At 45.5% G+C, this 21,603-nt stretch overlaps 1 protein-coding gene across 8 annotated transcripts in view; it reads right to left on the reverse strand.

Moving 5' to 3' along the window:
• Positions 1-6,896, reverse strand: part of LYST (lysosomal trafficking regulator) — a 137,124-nt gene extending 130,228 nt beyond the window's left edge. For all 8 annotated transcript variants that reach the window (XR_004955472.1, XM_036235615.1, XM_036235617.1 and 5 more), the window contains exon 1: positions 6,790-6,896. The gene's annotated coding sequence lies outside the window, so the exon portion shown is untranslated. The remainder of the gene's footprint in view (positions 1-6,789) is intronic.
• Positions 6,897-21,603: the final 14,707 nt, after the last annotated feature.

Here is a 21,603-nt window from a genome sequence, read left to right on the forward strand (position 1 = left end):
TTGGACCCTGAGCACCGTAAGGGAATGGGAATTCTGAGACCTTGTGGTTCCGAGCGAGGCTGCACTAAAAGGAACTGAAGTCCCGTGCAGGTACGTCACCTTCCCTGGCTTTATGTCTCCGCCAGAAGGAAAGTGCTATGAGTTTCACACTGAGTAGCTCATCCACCTCCAAAGAGAACTCTGGACTTTTATAGAACATGGGTCACGATGACGACGGTGACGCAGCCAGCACCGACGGGGACCGACCACTGCACGTCGGGCTCACTGCGGGCACCCTAGTAAAGGAGCCGGTTTAATCCTCGTAACAGTCTCGTGAGCACAACCACATCCCCATCTGTCACATGCTGGAAACTGAAGCACTGTGAGGTCGGGCAACGGATCAAGGTAACAGAGCTACTAAGTGTCGGCGGCAGGATCCGAGCCCAGGCAATCTCTCTATAAAAATGTCTTTCCACAAAGCAAACACTGACTCCTCCTTCCTTTCTCATTCCTACTTTCCTACTTTACTCAATGGCCTCTAGCCAGTCACTCAGGAGAAAAACCAGACGAGCTCGATAAAACTGAGTTCCTAAGAGCACCTAAAGCTGCTGTGCATATTAAAATTAAATGAGACAACTCATATAATATGCATAGCTCAGTGCCTGGCAGATTGTGACAATATCAATAATTATTGTCCACTACAATCATCACCTTGAATCCAGTCCTTCCGCAGGAACCTTATGCCGAAGCGTCCATCCCCCAGGCCCTCCTCGCCTCTCTCACTGGTGGTACCAACAGTCTCTCCATTGGTCACTCTGCCTGGCCTATTTTCCATATAATCCAAATTATACAACTGCTAAAAATGTCACTCGCATTGCTTAAAATCATAAATGACACTTCCCTTCCTGGGGAATAAGAGCCCAACTCCTCATTACCACGTTATACAATTCCCTCCACCATCTAACCTTTCTAATCTCTCTGCAAACACATCCCATGACACACTGTCCTGCCCCGGCATCCCTCCTAAGGGTATCACTTTCTCGATTCTATTTCACTACTTTTTAAAATCATGTGGCTGCTACTACGGAAATCCCCATTAATTGTCAATTAAATATTTCTACATGCCTCGATTGTAGGACTCATCACATCATATGATAGGACTGTACTGTTTCTTTCCAAGCTACATTATGCTTTCCTAAGAAGGGAAATCAGGTCTTATTTCTTCAAAAAATCATTGTGCCTAACAGTACCACAAATGGTACGAACTCAATAAACACAAATTCATTTAATACTAACTCTGATAGAAAACATTTTAATACTCAAATTCCTTTAGGAAATCTTCCCACAGCTAAAGCCCTGAGAAATAAAAGCCCCTCTCCGTTCCACAGCAAGCACTACAGAAACACCTAAAAACCTTACTGAAATATTTTTAGATCAAAAAAAAAAAAAACTTCAGCAATAAAATTTTGGATGTCTATTCTTCCCATGTTAAAGATTATAATTCAGAGTATAGAGTTTTATAGTTCTTTAACAATTGCAGGCATGATGATTTTCCACACTTCCTTTAAAAAAAAAAAAGCACTAAAAACACAGCTTGGATCCTTATCCTAAATGAGAAATGAAAATAATAAAAATAATTTATGTAGCAACACCATAACGTTCAATAGTTTTTAATATATATTTTATACAAGGTAAAAGATTCTGCACAATAAGTTTCAGAAAATGAGCACAGATATTTACAAGATTGAAAGACAGCTTGCAAGTGTGGACAGCACGAGCTTCTTATTCCTTCCTGATTCTCACAGACACAATGAAAATCAGCTTCCCTTCAGAAAAAAATTAGTGGAGGCAATCAAGAACAGACAAATGTGTTTACTGTTATAAAACATTACACATCATAAAAGATAACAGTGAGATCAAATTGAGATCCATTTGCTTAATCTGTTGCTCGCCAGCCAGCCATGAAGAAGGACAGACAGTAGGATTAAAGGGCACAGAAACTGGGAGTGACCAGAGAACAGAAAAAAGAAAGGAATACACATTACAAACGCTTTCTGAGCAAATACATTTCAAATTCGACCTACACTTAGTATTTTTTTCTACCACACTGGGTCTCATCACAACTGAGTTTCCACCACTTATCTATCATTATATGTGGCCTAAATGTAGACACATATAAAGAAAAAAGTGCAAGTTATAAACGAGTTGCGTACTAGAAATCAAGCACTACTACTTTCTGTGGGTATAAGCCACCCTTTGGCTGTGAGGGCACTTTCTTAACATGCATTAAAAGCATTCAAGGGGTTGGTGGTACAGCGGGAAGAATACTAACGCTCAAGAGACGCGGGTTTTCTGGTTTGCCTCAAACTCTCTCTGGCATCTCAGGAGACATGCTTATTAAGCCTTTCTGATCACCATTCTTCTCACGCATATTTGAAAAACAGAAACTAGATGATCTCTAAATATCTTCTAAGGTGTGAATTTTTATGAAAGCATGACATTTAGAAAATACTAATATGGTAATGGTAAGCCTCAAGATTAACTTAAGGTTAAAATGACACATTCTAAATGTTTCCTTAAATTGTGCATAATCAGGTTTTATCAAAAAATACCTTACTGGGATCCTATTTTTAAAAATAAGGTGTAGATAAAATAAATATATTTTAGTAGTATGGAACGTATGACTTTAGAAATATTCTCCCAAATATTTAAGTAAGCTAACAGAGAAAAAAAATTCAAGACTAGTTATCAGCATTACTGCCTTTAGAAGCACCAGTAAGACGAAATCCAGAAAACGGCAAAGGATTTTAATCTTTGATCTAAGTCATGACGCATTAAAGGTCCAATAAAGTCTAGACAAACAAATACTTAAAAGCAGTGTAAGAGCAACGTGATAGATATAAACAGCTGTCCTACAAGTCACAGCAGGATAATCCCCTTTTCCCATTGGCCAGGCTACTCTGAATTTGATTATATCTGACTCAGTTCCAACAAAGAACATAGAACAGCTATTTCCACCAAACTGATGTGAACTGATGAATTTCCCATCTCCAGATCTACTCCTCCACCTGTATTTTTAAAATTAAGATCAATTACCAGCGTCACCATTCACCCAGTCAGACCATCGAGAAACCTTAAAGCTCCTCTTCCTTTCCTGCAGCCCACACCTAAGCAAATCCTTTCTAAAATCCCCCAGGTTTGGCTCCGTGTGCCTTCCCAGGGCTCCGACTTCATAGGCATGCTGCGAAGGTTAAATGAAATACTAAATGGGAATGCACGCTAAGATGTCAGATGCTGACAAAGATTATTTAAAATTACTATATCACTGGCAAAATGAGTATGACATTAACCTGATATGACTTGTTCTTTAAAAGCCAATTCTGGGTCTCAATAACCAGTATATTCTTTTTCAATCGCAAAGCATCTGTTTGGCCATCTGTTCTATAATTTTTCTAGGAATCAGTTAGTGTCAAGATGTTCAACATATAGTTTCTGGGCTTCATGTCCCCTCACCCCACTTCTAAATTTAAAGTATTCAATTCTTCAGGTTGATGGCAAAAAGCTTCTACTCTACTTTTTAAAGATGAGTGGCAGCAGTTGTATAAACATTTCGAAGTATGTGTATGAATTATACTTCATGTATTTCTTCCACTCATTGAAAGTGGCTAGAAATTCTCTTATTTCCTGATCCATTCTGAGCTTCAATTTCAAAGAATCATATTTGAATGAAACAATGATTAGCCTTTTGGAAAACGGGTTGATTCTTGTTTAATTAAGATGATCACACTTAAGCATCGCTCTTTCATATTATTAGGTAAGATTTTTGTTTGTTTTTCTTCTCACCAGTTAGACCTGGAAAGCATTCAAAATTTCCAAATGTGTCAGATCTCTCAATTACTGTAAAACAGGTCAGGAGAATCAAGAGACACAGGACAAGCTCTGGTGAGAAGCAACAGCAAAAGAAAGAAGAATCGAAGAGAAAATGGTGTTCCCAGGGACTCTAAGATCAGTTTATAATTAGCTATTAAGCTGACATATTTTCACATACTTGCAGAATATACTTAGGTTTAAAATCCATTTTAAAATATTGGCTTATTACTCAGATTCTTAATGTAAGGGGCAGACCTTAAATTCTAAAAGTCTGATATATTTTTGATATGCGTTATACAGGTTGAATTCTATTGCTCCAAATACTGCTTAAAAGATCTCCATTTAACATGTGATGGCCCATTTATTTAAAGCTATCTTTAATGAAACAGAAGAATTATGATAATCTCTGTATATTGTTGGCTTATTAGTAAAGTATTAAAATACAGGTCATTTCCCTTGCAATTTCACAAATGTCCAAGTGAAGCCACACTGGATAACAAGATTTCTGAGCCTTAAAATTCTTGAACTTTTAAGCCAAGCATCTAAGCATAATTCAGAAAAAGATTAATCTAATGAAGATGTTCAAATGAAATACAGTAACAAAATAAAAAAGTACTCTGAAATTCTGGATTACATGTTTTTCTCTGTAAGTGAAACTGACAAACACGCACTGAGTGCAAGTAAATAAAAACAAAACTTCGTTTGGTCCAAAGAATGACTAGGTTGTTTCAGAAGAGCTAAACATAAAATGGGCATGATACAAGGTGGAAGTTCATGGGTGGAAATATTAAACCCCTGGTACAGTCAAGATAACATAAAAAGTGTCTTCAAAACAGAGTCACTAGAGTCTGCTACCAAGGCCTCTAATTTTGTCTTCTAACCAACTCTCAAACGTCTCCCTACCAAACTGCCCCTCTCATAGACCTCATCACAGTACATGTCTACTTTATTTTTCTATTTGCTCAGGATTAAAATTCTGGGGTCTTTTAAGTCTCCTGTTAACTCTACTACCCTCGATTTGTCTGGGCATCAACCACTCCACCAGCGGCACTCTGGCCCAAGCTGCATCATCTCTGGACTGGACTATGGCAAGAGGCCCCAAACTGATGTCTCTGCTTCTGCTGCTGCCCAACCCCTTCCCTCAAACGTCTATTCTCCATCCAGCCGTCAGAGTGACCCTTTTAAAAGGCAATTTGATTATATTCCTTGTCTCTTCAAAGGGCTGAGTCTCACTCAGAGTGGAAGCCCAAGTCCTGACAAAGGCCTACAGGCCTTACACAATCTGACTTTTGATTCCAACTTGTCTCTTACTTCATTTCTACGACTCTTACTTTACTCACAGCCAAGCTGGCTTCTCGGCTTTCCTCCAACATGTGCATACACTCCTGCCTGGAAGATTCTGCAAGAGCCTTTCCCTCTGTGGAACACTCTTCCCGCAGAAGGTGTGTGGATGACCCTGTCATTTCCTTCCCGTCTTGGGCTTAAATGTCATCTTTTTCCAGAAAGTCTTCCCTGGCTACCTCTAGCTAAAATTGCAACTGTCTCCTGTTCCCTCGCCTCCTTCCCTGCAGTCCCTAACACCGTTTGACATCGCATTCATTTTGTTTATTATCTGAGATCCCCCAGTAGAATGTAACCTCCATGAAGGAGATATTTATCTGTTTAGAAAACTGTCTGGTACACAGTAGGTGCTCAATAAATATGTACTAAACTTATACATAATTGTATAGCTTATAAATTGCTTTTATGTAAACTAAGTTACATAGTAACTCATTTTCTCCTTACACTCCCTTTTGTTCAAATTCTCCAATCTTTGCAGTACCAATATGGATGACAACAGAGAATTATATGAAAAAAAGTTGCGAACTACTTGGGAAGCTCTTTAAATCAGATACCCGTTATTAACTACATCGATAAAATGAACGCTCAGTCATCGTCTTTATTAGCATAAGGTTTCTGGGTGTGGAAGTTTAGAGCAAGAGCAGAATAGCCAAGAATCAACAGGAAGAAAAGCCCAATTCAGTTTGTCCTATCAATGTTACACAAACCCTAGGAAAATGCGAGTTAAAGTCAATATTCAAGGAAACATTGGTCCGAATTCAACATCAACGTATTCAAATCCCTTAAAATGTTCTATCTGCTTAAAAAGAGCCTCACCAACTAGCAAGTGCTGTCAGCCAGCGGGTCTGTATGGTCTGCTGAGCATATAGGGGATGTTTTGTTTTGTTATAACCCGGTAGGAATCCGGGCTGGGAAGCATTTCCTAAAGCCTCTGAGCTTGGCCCCTCCAACCCTAAACAACCCGATGGCCTCCGCTTGGTACTGCCGGGGGCTTCCTGGGTTATTTCCCACGCAGTTTAATCCCACCGGAGGCGAAGGGGCATCCCAGCCAAGGCTCCAGTGATGCTCGGGACAGATGGCAGACGTCTCAGAGGAGCCTCTGGATAGTCTCCCGCCCGGGGAAAGGGTGTCACAGACAGGAGCGGACCAGGGCGCCCCGGGGAGATGACAGGTGGGCGAGCGGCCGCGGGGCCAGAGCGCCAGCAGCGAGCCGCAGGGTGGTGCCGCGCGGTCAGTGTCAACTCCTGCCGCCAACCAGGCAGTCTGGGACCGGCGGGGGTAGCGGGCGCCGCAGCACGAGATGGTCAACACGAGCCACACAGCAGCCCGCTCGACCTCCGACCCCGCGCGGGTAAATAAAGTTAGTGTTGGTGGCCGCGCGGCCGCCGCCGCCAAGGTCCCGCTGCAGCTCTGGGCTGCCACAGGCCGCAGGGAGGCGACCCGGAGCACCGGACCCGAGAGGAAGCCCCAGGCCGGGCGCCGGGCCGCGACCCCAGCCTGGGCTGATGACCACCAAGCCAACCGCCTTCCCTGTAGGCCACGGACGGGACCCGGGACCAAGCCCGCCTCCGGCCCCGTCGGCGCCCCGCGTCCCTTTACCTGCTGTCTGGCTGCCGCCGCCGCGCGCTCCCCCGCATGGGGCGAATCCCGAGCCGTCACCCTCTTCGCGCCCGCCGCCGCCGCTGCCAGGCGATCCCGCCCCCGCCCCCTCAGGTAACCCAGGAAACCGGGAACACCGCCCCTCCCCCCGTCCGACCAGACCCTCCCGCCTGCGCGTGCGCGCTGGCCCCGCCCGCGCTCCGCCCCTCGCTAGTCGAGCGGCTCCAGCGTCGCAGCCGTGATGCATAAGCAGCCAAGCCAATGGGGAAGAGAGGACGGCTATCCTAGCCAATGGGAAAAGGAGGAGGGCCGTTCTGGGAGGGCCGTTCTAACCAATGGGGAATGGAGGAGGGCCGTCCCAGCCAGTGGCGGAGAGAGGTGGGTGGGGCGGTGCCCATTCCCTCCCCCCACCCCAGGGCCCTGCGAAACCCTCTGCGTCAGAACCCGGGGAGAGTGAGTTAGGCTGTGCTGCTACTTCCCTGGGTCGGAGAAATATGGGACGGGGTCGGGAGAAGGAGGAAAAGTTACTTGGAAAAGGTTAGCGTAGGCTTCTTTCAAGAAACACGTTTACGAAGCCACCGTCGTAATAATTCAACGCAGAGGTGTATTTGCCAACTTTACCGTCTTCCAATATATTTGTTTACAGTGCACTGTCAACATTATGTGCCTTAAAAAAGCAGTGCCTCCGAGATGGGAGACGTGGATTAAATACAGCGATGTTTCGGTAGCATCGCCTCCGGCCGCCGGGCCCAGCGGGGATGACAGGCAACCCCCCTCATCCAGTCACTGTGACAGGCCATGCGGCTTGTGCGAAATATTGGGAAAGAGGCTCAATTTTGAAATTTGAGGATCTAGGTTTCAAGAGCTACCTAACAATGCAACCTGTGAACACGTGGCCTACAAATTGACAGAAATTGCTTTAAAATCAACCCCCTCAGTCATTTTTGCACAGGAATCAAGAAATAGAAATAATTTGTGATATTATATTCTAAGGCTGTGTACCAAATGTAGCTTTTAATACCTCAAACTCCCATCTGACTTAATGACAAGCAAGGTAAATAATTGCCCAGTGATGTGGTTTGAAGGCGTTCTGGGGAAATTCCCCGCTTGGAGTTCAGTCTCGCCATGACCTCTGAAGTCCGCCATTAGCAGTTCTCACCTTTGGACAGAGGTTGCCCACTTCCTCTGGCAAGCTTTTAAAGTGCAAATACTCCAGCGATGGGGAACAGACTGAAGGGGAGCAAAATATGCCACTCCAAAACGTGCCACGTTGGCATGTGGATTATTCTGAGCTGAAGACAATCAGACCTAGCAGACTTGGGAAAACTTTGATCTCTCCTTTAACTTCCTCAAAGAATTTGGATAGGGGGCCTACACCAGGAAGAGTCCTATTACCAGAGAGAAGTATTTTTACCTGGCAGGGCAAAACATCCGATTACCAAACATCTGCTCTTATTCCTGTCAATTTCCCTCTTATCCCTTTGAGGCACAGGCCCCTCTCCTAGTCCTTAGCTCAGAATGGCATCTAAGCCTCAATTGCCTGACTGCCTTTGGGTCTCATATTTTCTTAAGGCTCCTATATATATGAAGTTAAATTTGTTTTTTCTCCTATTAATCTGTCTTATGTCAACTAATTATTAGACAAGCCAAAGTCTCTAGAAGAGAAGAAAGGAAAATTTCTCCACCCCTACAATATGAAATCCCTAACAAGTTAGTGAAATAGATGTCTCAGGGAAATAGTCACTTGTTTAACAAATATAGTTGACCTTGAACAAGGGTAGGGGATTTAGGGGTTCTGACACTCCCCAACCCTGCACAGTTGAAAATCCATGTATAACTTTTGACTCCCCCAAAACTTAACTGTAGTTGTTCCCCAAAATCCACAGGAAATTGGTTCCAGGACCCTCATAGATACCAAAATTCACGATGCTCAAGTCCCCGATGTAACATGGCCTAGAACGATGCACACAGTCAGTGCGCCTCTCTGCGTTCACAGATTCCCAGCCCTGGATGGAAACTACTGTCCTCCGTCTGCACTTGGTTGAATCCATGGATGCAGAGCCTGGGGATACAGAGGGCCAAGTGGATATTTACTGGAAAAAAAATTGCATATATAAGTGGAACCACACGGTTTAAACCCATGTTCAAGGGACAACTGTATATGAGCACCTACTATGCGTTGGGTACTGTGCTAGGTGCTGGAGATCTTCGGTGAATTTCTCTGAACTCAAAGAGGAAGGGAAACCTAACTTGACCTATTTCACAATTTTACCTAGAACTAAGCCCACTCATTTACACATCAACTTTCACCTTCTGATCTCAAAATGCCTCATTTTTTTGTTAATGGACAAAAGAAGTCATAGCAATGTTAAGAAGCCAGTTTCTGTTCCTCTTAAATGGAAGGTGATAGATGATCGTGATTTCATTAAGGCCAAAGAGAATGAAACAGACTTAATATGACAATGGCACACAATTTGCCCTCAAAATATTATTTATTTGTAAAAAGTACAAAGTAATGTCATTCGTGGCTATTCTTTTGTCTGTATATCTGAGTTATAAAGTACTTTAACCAAGCTACCACAGTACTGACTTTGTTCAAGGGTATCTTAGAACACAGATATTAAGTATACATATTAGATAAAACTTAGTTTATAATAACTGCATATGGTGTCAGATGGGCACTAGATTTATTGGGGTGATCACCTCGTAAGTTATATAAATGTCTAATCATTGTCGTATATCTGAAACTAACATAATATCGTATGCCAACTGTAATTGAAAAATTGAAATCATAAAAAGCTTAGTTAAACATATTTCAAATAACATAAAAACATGTAATCAGAATATGCAGTAGAAGAAAGAATAAAGAAAAAGTAATAGATACATAGAAGGAAGCCCTACTTTTATATACATCAAACACTGGAAAACTTTGTACGTAGGAAATTCTCCAGATAATTTGACTCCAAAATGAGATTCTAAAATGAGAATCTAAAATCAGGGTGCTAAAAGATGCAGTTAATGTATATGTGTATAATTTCACATTAATTATTCATCAAAACATGTTCAATAATTTTGTAACTACATGGATATGTAAGTCAGATCATGTCACATCTCTGCTCAAAAACCTACAAGGATCCCCATTTCACGCGGGTCAAAACCAAATTCCTTACAATGGCCTACAGAGCTCTGTGCCATCTGGCTCCCCAAAATCGCATCCCTTTCTACTCCCGCCTTCCTGTGGATGTACTGGCCTCTTTACCATTTATCAAACATTCTAGACACGTCCTGCCTAATGGCCTTCGCACTGGCTGTTCCCTCTGCCTGAACTTCTTTTTCTCCAGATAGCCACAGGGATAACTCACATCTCTGCTCAGATAGTCACCTTCTCAAAGAGGTGCGCCTACCTCAACGCAGCTTTAGGACTCTGCGCCAGACCCCACACTTGAGCATGCCTCATATCACAAACACCATCTGTTAAGGATGGAGTTGTCCCTCCTCCATTCATATGTCGAAGTCTTAACCCTGTATTTGCAGATAGAGCCTTTGAGGAGGTAATGGAGGTTACATGAGGTCATAAGGGTGGCGCCCCAATCCAGTAAGACTGGTGTCCTAATAAGACGGGGAGGGGACGAGACACTTGAGCTTTGCACACATGCACAGAGGAAAGGTCATGTGAGGACAGTGAGAAGGCAGCTGTCTGCAGGCCAGGAAGAGTGGTCTCACCGGAAACCAACCCCACTCGCACCTTCGCCTCGGGCCTCTAGATTTACGAGAAAATCTATTTCTTTGTTCAAGCCAACCAGTCTCCAGTGTTTTGTTATGGCAGTTCTAGAAGACTAATACGCCCCCAAAGTAATTTTATTAAAGCACATGCAGGTTCTCTGTCAGTGGCATCTGGAGCTGAGAGTCAGCACAGTGCGACCCTAAATGTCATCTCTTTCATTGCACCTGTCGGCTTTTAACATACTACTTAATTTACCCACTTATTATGTTTATTTCTATGGTCGGCCACATTTAGACTATAAGTTCCACAAAAGCAGCGACCTCTGTATGACGCACCACAAGCGTCAGAGCATCACCTGGCAGGTAGGAAGTGCGGTCGATATTCATCGAATGGTTTAAGAGGATTTTCTTTAAATTCAAATAAATATCTAAATAGCGAGTTAATCGTGATTTTGGGGATGTCCGACAACTTCGATGCCCATTGCATTGCGCCGGAGCAGAAATGGGTTGGTAGAGAAGTGGTAGAGAGGACGAAGGGTTGCCATTTCAGTAACGGGGGCATGGTCGAAATTACCCAGATCACCCATATTCGGTCACAGACCAAGCAACTGCTGTATTAATAATTATAGATGCATACAGTTAGCTTTGGAGTGCTTGATTAGGATGCAGACGGATCTTTAAGAAATTGCCTTTTCACAGGTACCTCGTAACTTTATTGAAGAGGTCAATACAGAATGTCTCCATTACGCTGTTAGGCCACATCCGCTCCTTATTGCAAAACTGATGAGATTAGGTTTTAATAAGATTCTTTCCTTACAACCACATGTGAATCAAGTTATCTCAAACTAAAAAGTTTAAATAAAATACATTCTTTAATGTAATTTTCTCTACTAAATCACTGATAGCATTTTAAATTCCCAAAAGTATGTATACTCTGCTTTAAAACCTCTTATATCATTACACTACGAAATTTGTCAACATCAAAAAATATGATGGGAAATTCCCTAACCTGGCAAAGGAAATAGACATATAAGCCCAGGAAGTGCAGAGAGCCCCAAATAAGATGAATCCAAAGAGCCACACCAAGACGTATTAAAATTAAAATGCCAAAGGTTAAAGACAAAAAGAGAATCTTGAAAGAGAAGAGCAATTAGTTAACTGCAAGGGAGCTCCCATAAGACCGTCAGCTTATTTCTCCAAAGAAGGTTTGCAGGGCATAAGAAACTGGCACGAAATATTCAAAGTGATGAAAAGCAAAGCAAAGACCTACAACCAAGATTACTCTACCCAGCAAAACTATCATTTAGAATCATAGCACAGATACAGAGCTTCCCAGACAACTTAAAAGCTAACGGAGTTTATCACTACCAAACCAATATTACAAGAATTGTTAAAGGGACTCCTTTAAGAAGAAGAGAAAAAGATAAAAAATATGAATAACGAATGGCAATAACTACATAACTATCAACAATTATTTAAATGTAAATTGATTAAAGTCTCCAGTCAAAAGACCTAGGATGGCTGAGTGGATAAGAAAACAAGACCCTTAGATGTGCTGCCTACAAGAGACTCACTTTAGATCAAAAGACACACACAGGCTGAAAGTAAAGGGATGGAAAGATATTTTATGAAAATGGAAACAAACAAATGAAAAAAGTTGGGATAGCAATACTCATACCAGACAAAACAAAATTTAAAACAAAGTCTATAACAAGAGATGAAGAAGGACCCAGTAATCCCATTTCTGAGTATTTAGCCAAAGAAATCCAAAACACGACTTCGAAGGGCCATGTGCATCCACATGCTCAATGCAGCATTATTTACGATAGCCAAGATACGGAGGCAAGCTGAGTGTCCATCAAAGGATGCATGGATAAAAAGATAGTATATTTATGCAACAGAATATTACTCAACTATAAATAAAGAATGAAATCTTGCCATCTGCAATGACATGGATGAACCTAGAGGGTATTGTGCTGAGTGGATAAATCAGACAGTGAAAGATAAATTTCATATGATTTCACTTATATATAGAATCTAAAAAAACAAAATAAACAAAGCAAAAACAAACTTATAGATACAGAGAGCATTTGGATGGTTGCCAGATGGGAGGGGGGTTGGGCAGTGGGTTGTAGAAGGGGAAAGGATTAAGAAGTACAAATTGATAGTCACAAAATAGTCATGGAGTTGTAAAGTATAACATAGGGAATATAGTCCACAATATTGTAATAACTATATACGGTGTCAGATGGGTACTAGATTTATCAGGCACATCACTTCATGAGGTATATAAATGTCTAATCACCATGTTGTATACCTGAAACCAATATTATATGTCAACCGTAATTGAAAAATAAAAAAATATTTAAAAAATAAATAAAATATCATAAGAACCCTCTAAATCTCATGGTAGCTCATTCAGAAGACTAGAAAAATAAAGGGGTAGTTCAAGTTATGAGCGGGTTCATGAAACACAGAATATCATTTGATTAATTCAAAGTACAACCAGAACACAACCTGACAGTCTTCCCTACCTTCTGCACCTCCTAATGACTACTGTTATTTGTCTTCTCAAATATACTTTGAGTTTATTAAGTTATGAGGACTGTATTTTAGCTTTTTGTGTTCTCAAGTGCCTGACTCAACAAGTAGCTGCTCAATAAGCTTTTAGAATAAATGAGGAAGATGATGATACAGAAGAATCCAAGCAGCTGGAAGAATTCCCTATGACCTATAGTCAAATGGTGAACAGTTGTCAGAGGTTATGTGTCGTTTACACTTTGGGAGATTTTATTTAAATCCTGATTTTTGTGCCTGAAATATCAAAACATTTTATATCTGTCTGCATTCTGAGGTGGTATCCCGTTTGTTAGTAAAGTACTGTTTTATCCAAAGAGCAATCAAGCTTGAAAAATTACAAAGTTATTTCCTCAGTTCACTATGTAAACTAATTCGAGAGACATAGAACTGCCACATATTTGGAATTAGAACTGAATATTAATGCGGTTTGGTCCCACCCCAAGCCTAAGTTACACTTACCTCTGGGATTCAGGTGGTGGGAGTTGCAAGGGTCCTAAAGGGCTTGTGAGTGAGTGCGGAATCTTCTGGGGAAGCTCGATTCTAAGGGCCTCTGGTGCCCAAGCTCATCAGAACTTGGGGTGCAGAGGGCAGGGGTGGCTGTACACACAGCAGGTGTCTGCCATCCAAATTTGCTCCCCACCAGCACTCTAAATATTTCTAAGTCCTGAGACTTCAAAGATATTTCAAAGGCATCCGAGATCAAAAACTAAAAGGCCTGTTTTCCCTAAAATGTCTGTAGGCTCTCTGGTCCCAGGCAGCACTGCCTTACTATCCACGCAACAAACTGCTGGCACCAGAGAAGAGAGAGTGTGGCCCCACCTGCCGCGTGAAGGGGCCTGCGGTGCGTCGGCCTTGGCGGAAGGAGGTCACGCCCTCCATCAGAGGTTAGCCTGAGACTCAGTGAAGCAAAAAGCCTTCTGCCTGCCCTGCTCCTGCCGAGGTCAGAGCAGGGCAGGAAGCAGGGGCCTCCCCTGGAAAGCAGGGTTCCTTCTGTAAACAGGCGGCCACTGCCCAACATTTGTCTTTTTAAAGCAGCTATTCCAGGAATCGAGTTCTGAGGCAGCTGCTCATTTAGCATCTAAATGCAGCCCAGGGGTGCCATCCTGCTGGAGAGAAAATGCATGCTGTCATCTGTTTAGGAGTGTGACAACATCCAGTTAATCACTGAAATATAAAATAGAGAAGGCGGGGCGGGGTACGGGCGGTTCCAAATTACAGGACTGTAACTGAGGAAAACAGTTTATGGGATAAGACCTGCTAAAGGGTCTTAAATGAGCAAGGCATTTAAAAAATATTGACCCTATTGAATAACATCATCTTCTGGATTTTCATCCACATTTTTAAGAAATCATGACGTCGCTTCACAGATGTCGGCATGGTAGAGCAGTTTAGTCAGCAAAGCCCACGGGCAGGTGAACTCAGCCTTCAGCCAGGAGACAGTCTCACCACACTGGACTGTCTCCCCGGGGAAAGGGGAAGTGGCTTTGTGGCGAGTGACTGCCCCTTCCGGTGGACCCTGGCCAATGCGCAAGCTGCCACTCCTCTCGGCTTCTCTTGAATTCCATGTAATTTCTAAAAGCCCCCCCCTCCCCACATTCTACTCTCCTCCGCCCACCATCGGACACTCTCCCCAGAACCAGACACCAGCGACCTGAAATCAGCATGCCGATGATGACGGCCCTGCTTCGGCTCCTGCTGCTCACACCAGACCAGCCTCTTCCCCACGTTCAAACCGTTCAAACCGTCGGCCAGAATTCAAGGTCACCAAATCAGAGCAATAGATGCCCCAGGAAATGCACTGCAAAGCACCATCCCAGGATCACCTCTCCTGACCTGTTTCCTGTCCGGCCCGCGGCACCGTTTGTGGACCTCGGCAGCTGGCCGTCCTGATGGGACGCAGACAACGCCGCGTGTCTCGGCAGCCGCGCCTCTGCCAACAGCTGGAAATCTGGCTTTTAAACCCTGCGCCTGCCGCCCGCCACGCGGGACGCGGGCCGCCCCGCCAACCGACCTGTCACACCGCGAAGGCAGCTGTCTGTCAGGTGAGCACCCTTCCACCGCAGCCGCGTCGGAACAAAAAGAAACGGCGTTAGAATGTTCATCCCTGGGAGGACCCGCCTGCTGTCACGTGGGGGTTTCCCAAAACCTGATAACGTCAGGTCAGACACGTCGTAGACGTCTTCAACAAGAAGACAAATCCTTGGCCACTGGCGACTGGGTTGGCCGAGATGGAACATACGGTGGGAGCTGGATGAGCGCCAGCGATATTCGCCTCGAGAGCTGCTGAGTGGGGCCCCCGGGGCCACCTCTGTTCACCGGCTCCCTAACCGGATGCCCGAGAATTAGAGAGAAAGACGCATTTAAACGGAAAGTGAAAAAACGCTTTCTTCCAAATGGATCATCTCTTGTTTTAACATTAAACTCATCTTTCCTCCTCTCATTAGAAATGCCACCTCTAGTACGTACTAAATTCCTTTCCATTTTCCAGGCTGTTTCTGAACTCTTTAAAATTAAGAAATATAGATCCATAAACTCATAGCCCTGAAAGTGGATCTTAATTTTCAGAAGTTCTTCAGAAGAAAAGCTGCCCTCATTTTCCCTCTGATTTGACTGCGCCCACAGGCAGGCCTGTGCCTTCTACCTCAGACGTACAAGTGACTCGTTCCGCCACCTGAATCCTGTAGTCGTTCCGAACATGTATTCCTTTCACTTGCCACTTCTTTAATTTCAAGGAGTGAAGAGGGAGGAATGGAAGAGAGGGAATATATACCATTCAAAGTTAATTCATCAGTCTATGTGAAAAAAAAAAAATCAGTGGTCTTGCCTCATTCTGCCTCGCCTTCTGAAGATGCGATAGCGCAGATGCTCCGAAAGCAGGGAAGAGAGGAACGTGGCCTGTGAGGTCTAACAGTAGCTTGGCCGGTCAGTTCTCCTAAGACTTAGTTCTCAATAAAAGTGTCATCACCTGGCACCAGTCCATCTTTGCCACACCTGACATGTACGATATAGGTCGGAAACAACCATGTGAAGTAAGTTAGAGTATTTGTTCTATCTACAGCTTTTCACAAAACCTCACATCGATACAGCCTGGATGTAACGCACACACGCTACACGGGACTCACCCATCTATTCTTACCGAGAGTATCTTGGTTCGGGCCTTTCTTTCTCTGTGTATGTTCCTTACTTAATGGAAAACTGTCTCCTCAACTGCCATGTTTTAAAACTCGACCAGTAGTTTTCCTGTCACCCTTCGAAGGTACCTGGAGTTCCGCTTCCGACTCAAAGATTTTTCTTTGCCAAATGGGAATGACCGGGTACTGGTGGACTTCATCTGTCAAGGAGTCCCATTTCGCTTCCTTTGAGAGAGGACCGTGGGTCCAACTGAGCCTAGAAAGCTATGTAACAACTGTTAGCAACGGGCAGGGCAGGGTAGAACTCAGGTACTTGACGCCAACTTCCTAAACAAGTCTTAACAAAGTAAGAACTGCGAAACTGCTAATGGGTTTCTTGCAAGGATTTTCTTAGGAGTATTTTGCCAGAGGCTAATTTTAGAGCTCAAGTGTTATTAGCACTATCTTTTTCAACTGCTCTGCAACTTCTCTATGTAGAAAACGTACTTTAGCTGCAAGGAAGAGTCCAATACCCTTTGCAGGGTCTGCCCTGTGGTCGCTGACATTTCTCCAGGGAGGTGCGTGTGTGGCTACATTATCATACCGAGATGCACACTTAGCACACACACGATTTCCTTTGATGAAAAAGAATCCAATCCAGCAATTCCACTTCTAGGCAAAGACCCAAAAGAATCGAAAGCAGGGACTCAAACAAATATTTGTGACACCGATGTTCGCGGCAGCATTATTCACGGTAACCAAGAGGCGAAAGCAATTCAAGTGTCCAGAGACAACTGGACGGATAAACAGTGTGGTGCCTACATACCACAGACTATTATTCTGCCTTGAAAAGGAAGTTCTGGCACATGCTCCATAAAGAATGAACCTCGAGGCATTATGCAAACAAAACAAGCCAGTCACAAAGGGATACGTGTTATATGATTCCATGTATATGAGGCACCTAGAGTAGTCAAACGCAGGGACAGAAAATGGAAGCGTGGTTATTGGGGCTGGGGGAGGGGAGAGGGGGAGTTGACATTTTCTGGGGACAGTCTCAGTTAGGAAGAGGAAGATGGACGGTTATGACGTTTGCACAATGTGGACGTGCTTAACGTCATAGAACTCTACACTTAAAAAGGTTACAGTGTAAATTTTATGTTTATTTGATTGCACACATGCATATGTGCGCGCGTGCGCGCGCACACACACACACACACACACACACACACAGGAGAGACGGAACTATTAACCCTGATCTGGAGGGAGGGGATGGGGAAGGTTTCTCAGAGGAGGTAAGTTTGTCTTGAAAGATGAGGAGAGGTTTGGTAGGCAGGGCAGAAAAAAAAAATATTCTGGACTGAGGGAATAGTGTCAAGAAGAAAGAAGGCAATCATGAGGTCTACGCAAGGAACAGCAAGTCATCCGGGTGAGTGGGTGCTTGCAGCTAAGTTCCTGGAGATGGAGCCGCCATGGCGGGGAGGGGCCAGGTCTCGAAGGCTCCTGTGTGTCGTGCAAGAAGTCTGGGCTTTATTCGGCAGGCAGTGGGAAGCCACTAGTGTCCTTTAAGCTTGGGGACATGACCAAGCTTTTGGCAGTCATGTGAGAAATGGGGCGGAGGGTGGGGAGAGAAAGGGTCAGGGACCCTGGGGGGTGACCGTGGCTGGCTTCCGAGTGGATGGCCTTGTTTTCCCATCCACTCTGCTCTCGCCCAGCTGGGTGCTCTCCAGGTCTTCTGGCTCAGACAAAGGTCGCTGAAGACACCTCCCAACCTTGACCCTACTCGGGCTCTGTTCTTTACTCCCAACCTCTAAACCCCTGACTTGCACACTCTGCTCGGCCCCTCCCGATCTGGCGGGCATCCGGGCTCCTCCTAGCTTTTCCCTGAATCTCGCCCATGGGTTTCCTTCCTCTAAGACTCCAGCCAACTCAATCAATCTTACTGATTCCTGCACAAGCCCCCGCTCCACTCCTTGGTTCCGAGCTCCCTCCTCCAGCTGGACCAGTCTCTAGTCTCTCAGATGGGTTGGGGGGGGGCAGTAAAGAGGGACCCAGACACCCTTAACACAGGTCGGGAATAGGACTGAGGCCGAAGAGCCAGGGAGGGCCAGCAACGAGGGGCGAGAGAGCGAGCATGAGTGAGCGTTCTGGATACCCCGGGCTTGGTGTACCGCACCGGATGGCGCCCCACGTGAGCCTGTCTGCACCCGCTTACTGGGCGAGTCCTTGTAACCACGCCATGCCCCAATCTCGGTTTACTGGCATCCGAGATTCAGAGCTGGCATCTCTCCACGAGGGCCGCGGCCCACCCACTCCACATTCTCCTTCCTTTCTGCAGCGTTTGGCCACTCTGCACGAGCACTTCGTAGGAACCAGCTCCCGAGAGCCCCGGGGCTGCCAGGAACCCGCCTGCTGACCACCCTCCTCAGTGGTTCGAAAGCTTTCTGCCCGCGCCCAACCTGCCCACCGAAGCTGCCTTGCTCTTGGCTGGCGCTGGGAAGGCGCAGGAACCCTCTAACCTACCTGCACGTTGACTATCTGCTTCGGGTGTGCAAGGACCTCGCCCCTCGGGCCGTCACTCTGTCGGCATCTTCACTGCACAGTCATTCGCAGCCATCCGCCCTTAGCTGCAGTGGGACTGGTTCTTTGCCACCAAGCAGCCTGGGTCGCTTGTCTGTGCTTAGCTTCTGGCGTCTGCTCGGCTGACTTGCGGGGGGGGCTCGTTCCCCGGGCATTGCAGAACGTGCACAGTTGAGTCAAACTGCCTGCGCTCCCATCAGATGGCCAAGGCAACTCTGGCTGCACTCTGATGTCACCGGAGGAAGATGCAGAAGCAGATGGCGAAGGCACAGGCTTCATGCACCACAAGAACTTGAGAAAGCAAGTCCCCCCTGTCCCCCACGAAGAATGGATGAGCCGCCGAAGGAGGCAGCGCACCAAACGCTCGGGCTCTGCGGACCCTCTCAGCGAAGCCGAAGCGTCACTGGAGATGGCTTTCCGGAAGCCCGGTGCTGCTGTTCCATTTGGCGACGGGGCTGGGAAATTTCTGCATTGCCAGGAAAGCGAGTGGCCCTCTCTCCTCCCGTCTCTTTGGCAGGTGGCCCTGCCTGGATCACATGGGGAGTTTGGCAAATCGAGTCCAATCCCTTTGCGGTGAAGCTGCAGCAAGGATTTCCAGTCAGTGACCTCATGGTGGCTCCTGTGACTCACAGCGCCCCGCTTTTCGCGTCGGGGGGCGGGGGGCCCGCGCTGGGCCCCGTGAGAGCATCGGCACTGTCGCTCCGAGGAGTCTGCAGTCCTTGGAGGGCGCAGGGCTGAAGGAAACGCCGGCATGAGTCCTGAGCCTGGGCACGGCCGCTGCCATCTGGTTGCAAACTTTCAGCAAACTGTTCTGCCTCCGTGCTGACCTCTGCCTCTTCCCTTTTTCCGATGCTGTTATTTTCTTTTAAAATTGTTTATTAAACACTATCATCATCTTTTCAATCCCATGCCCCTTATGGATTACTGAATTAATATGCTTACTAACAGATTCACGTGTATGCACATTTATGTATATATAAAGTACTACTTTTTAAAAACTTTTTTTTATTGCAGGGTGAAACTGACATAACATAAAATTAATGATTTTACAGTGAACCATTCGGTGGCATTTAGCTCTTTCCAAACACTGTGCAACCCCCACGCCCACCTTGTTCCAAACCATTTTCAGCTGGGCACTCAAGCCGGGCCCTGGGCTGGCACTTACTCACCCTTAATCCTCACGACAACTCCCCCGGGCGGGTACTGTTGTTCCCATTTCACAGGTAAGGAACCCGAGACCTACCCGACGACGCGCTGCTTTAAAGGCGGTGCTAGCACTTGATCCAGGCCTGTTAACGTCCGATTCCAGGCTCTGCACTGCTAACCAGACGGCCGTCTGTGTGCGCCGTGCGTCGTGCGTCTGTGTGGACGGCGTGCACAGGAGATGTGTGATGAGCATCCGTTAAATGGCTATTATGTATCGTATGTATTTGCTCAGAACTTTCGTTAAATGGCTATTAAGTATCGTATGTATTTGCTCAGAACTTTCAGGGTTGTCGCTGTACCTGACCTGGAAATCGACACTAATCTTGGTATATGCTGGATGCAGATCATAGCTGAAGAGATTTATATCGTGACACATGGCGAGGCCCAGAAAATGGCTCTTAGCGTGGATGCCTGTGCGTGATATCAGCACACTATTAAGGTGCCCAATTCCCATGCCTGGCTGAGCCTTAAAGCGCCTGGCAGAGTCGTCAGGATTAGTTCTGAAACTAAGAGCTGTGAATGTATTCAAACGTGTCATGTGCCGCGTATGCAGCAGGCGCTCAGTAAATATCTTCCAACGAGTCACTGCCTACGATGCCTGCTCCTGTCCGGGCCACGTCCGTGGCTCCTCGGCCACACTCAGGGAAATGACGTAGGTTTGATGACACGCGCCATCGTCCTATCAGCTCTGGTTTAAGTCAGTGACACACTTAACGGAGACGTCGGGGTCACAGGGACTCAGAGAAAGCTCTTAATTTTCCAACCTGCAAACTATCAGAATGTTATAAATAATAAAGTCATTGTCAACGTATACCGCTAGGGGAAAAAACCCTCTTTACTTGGAAGGCTTTGCTAGTTCTGTTTCACGTAACGCACGAGGAAGCTCTGGAGGGTCCGAACGCCCGTCACTTACCGTGACACTCTCTGCCTCGCTGAGCTCTACCGCTTTCTGATCACCCACCGGCGCGATGCACTGAGTCAATGATTTTCTCTCTAGGGTACCACGCCTCGCCCCGGCTGTGACCGTGGGGCCCTTGTCCATGACTGGGACGCAGATGACTCGTTTGGAAGGCAGAACTTGCCAAGTCAAGTCGCTAGCAGTTAGCTAAGCATGCTTCTGAGCACGGAGCGCTACGGAGAGCCTTGAAGGGCGGGTGCAGACCCCCAAGCGCCTGGTGTACATACATCCTCAGTGCGGGATCCTCTCCCAGAGGGCCTGATTTTGCCAGATAAACAGGTCAGTCAGGGTGACACAAACAGTAAACCCGATTTTCTCTAAGACACTTCCGACTCGGAAAGACTGTCCAGTGCTGTGACAACTGCTGTGTACAGTTATTGCGGAAATGCGCGAAGTGGGACTCGGGCCACACGGCAGAGTTAACTTCCTACGGGTGTATGTAGTGCGACTTTCATCTACTCAGACTTTATACCCTGCCTAGTTCTCAAAGGGCACGAGGTAGTTTTCATACTTAGAGAGAATTTTTAAATAGGGTAATTTAAGGTGGAGAATTCATCAAGGACTCTGTAAATGGGTGAATCTAACCAGTTACCTGCAATGAGCTGATGATTATAGCTGAGCTCTGGATTTGGGCTAGATTTCTGGCAACCAAAGCAAAAA

This window comes from Rousettus aegyptiacus, unplaced genomic scaffold, assembly GCF_014176215.1.
Source record: "Rousettus aegyptiacus isolate mRouAeg1 unplaced genomic scaffold, mRouAeg1.p scaffold_m13_p_18, whole genome shotgun sequence".
Lineage (NCBI taxonomy): Eukaryota > Metazoa > Chordata > Mammalia > Chiroptera > Pteropodidae > Rousettus > Rousettus aegyptiacus.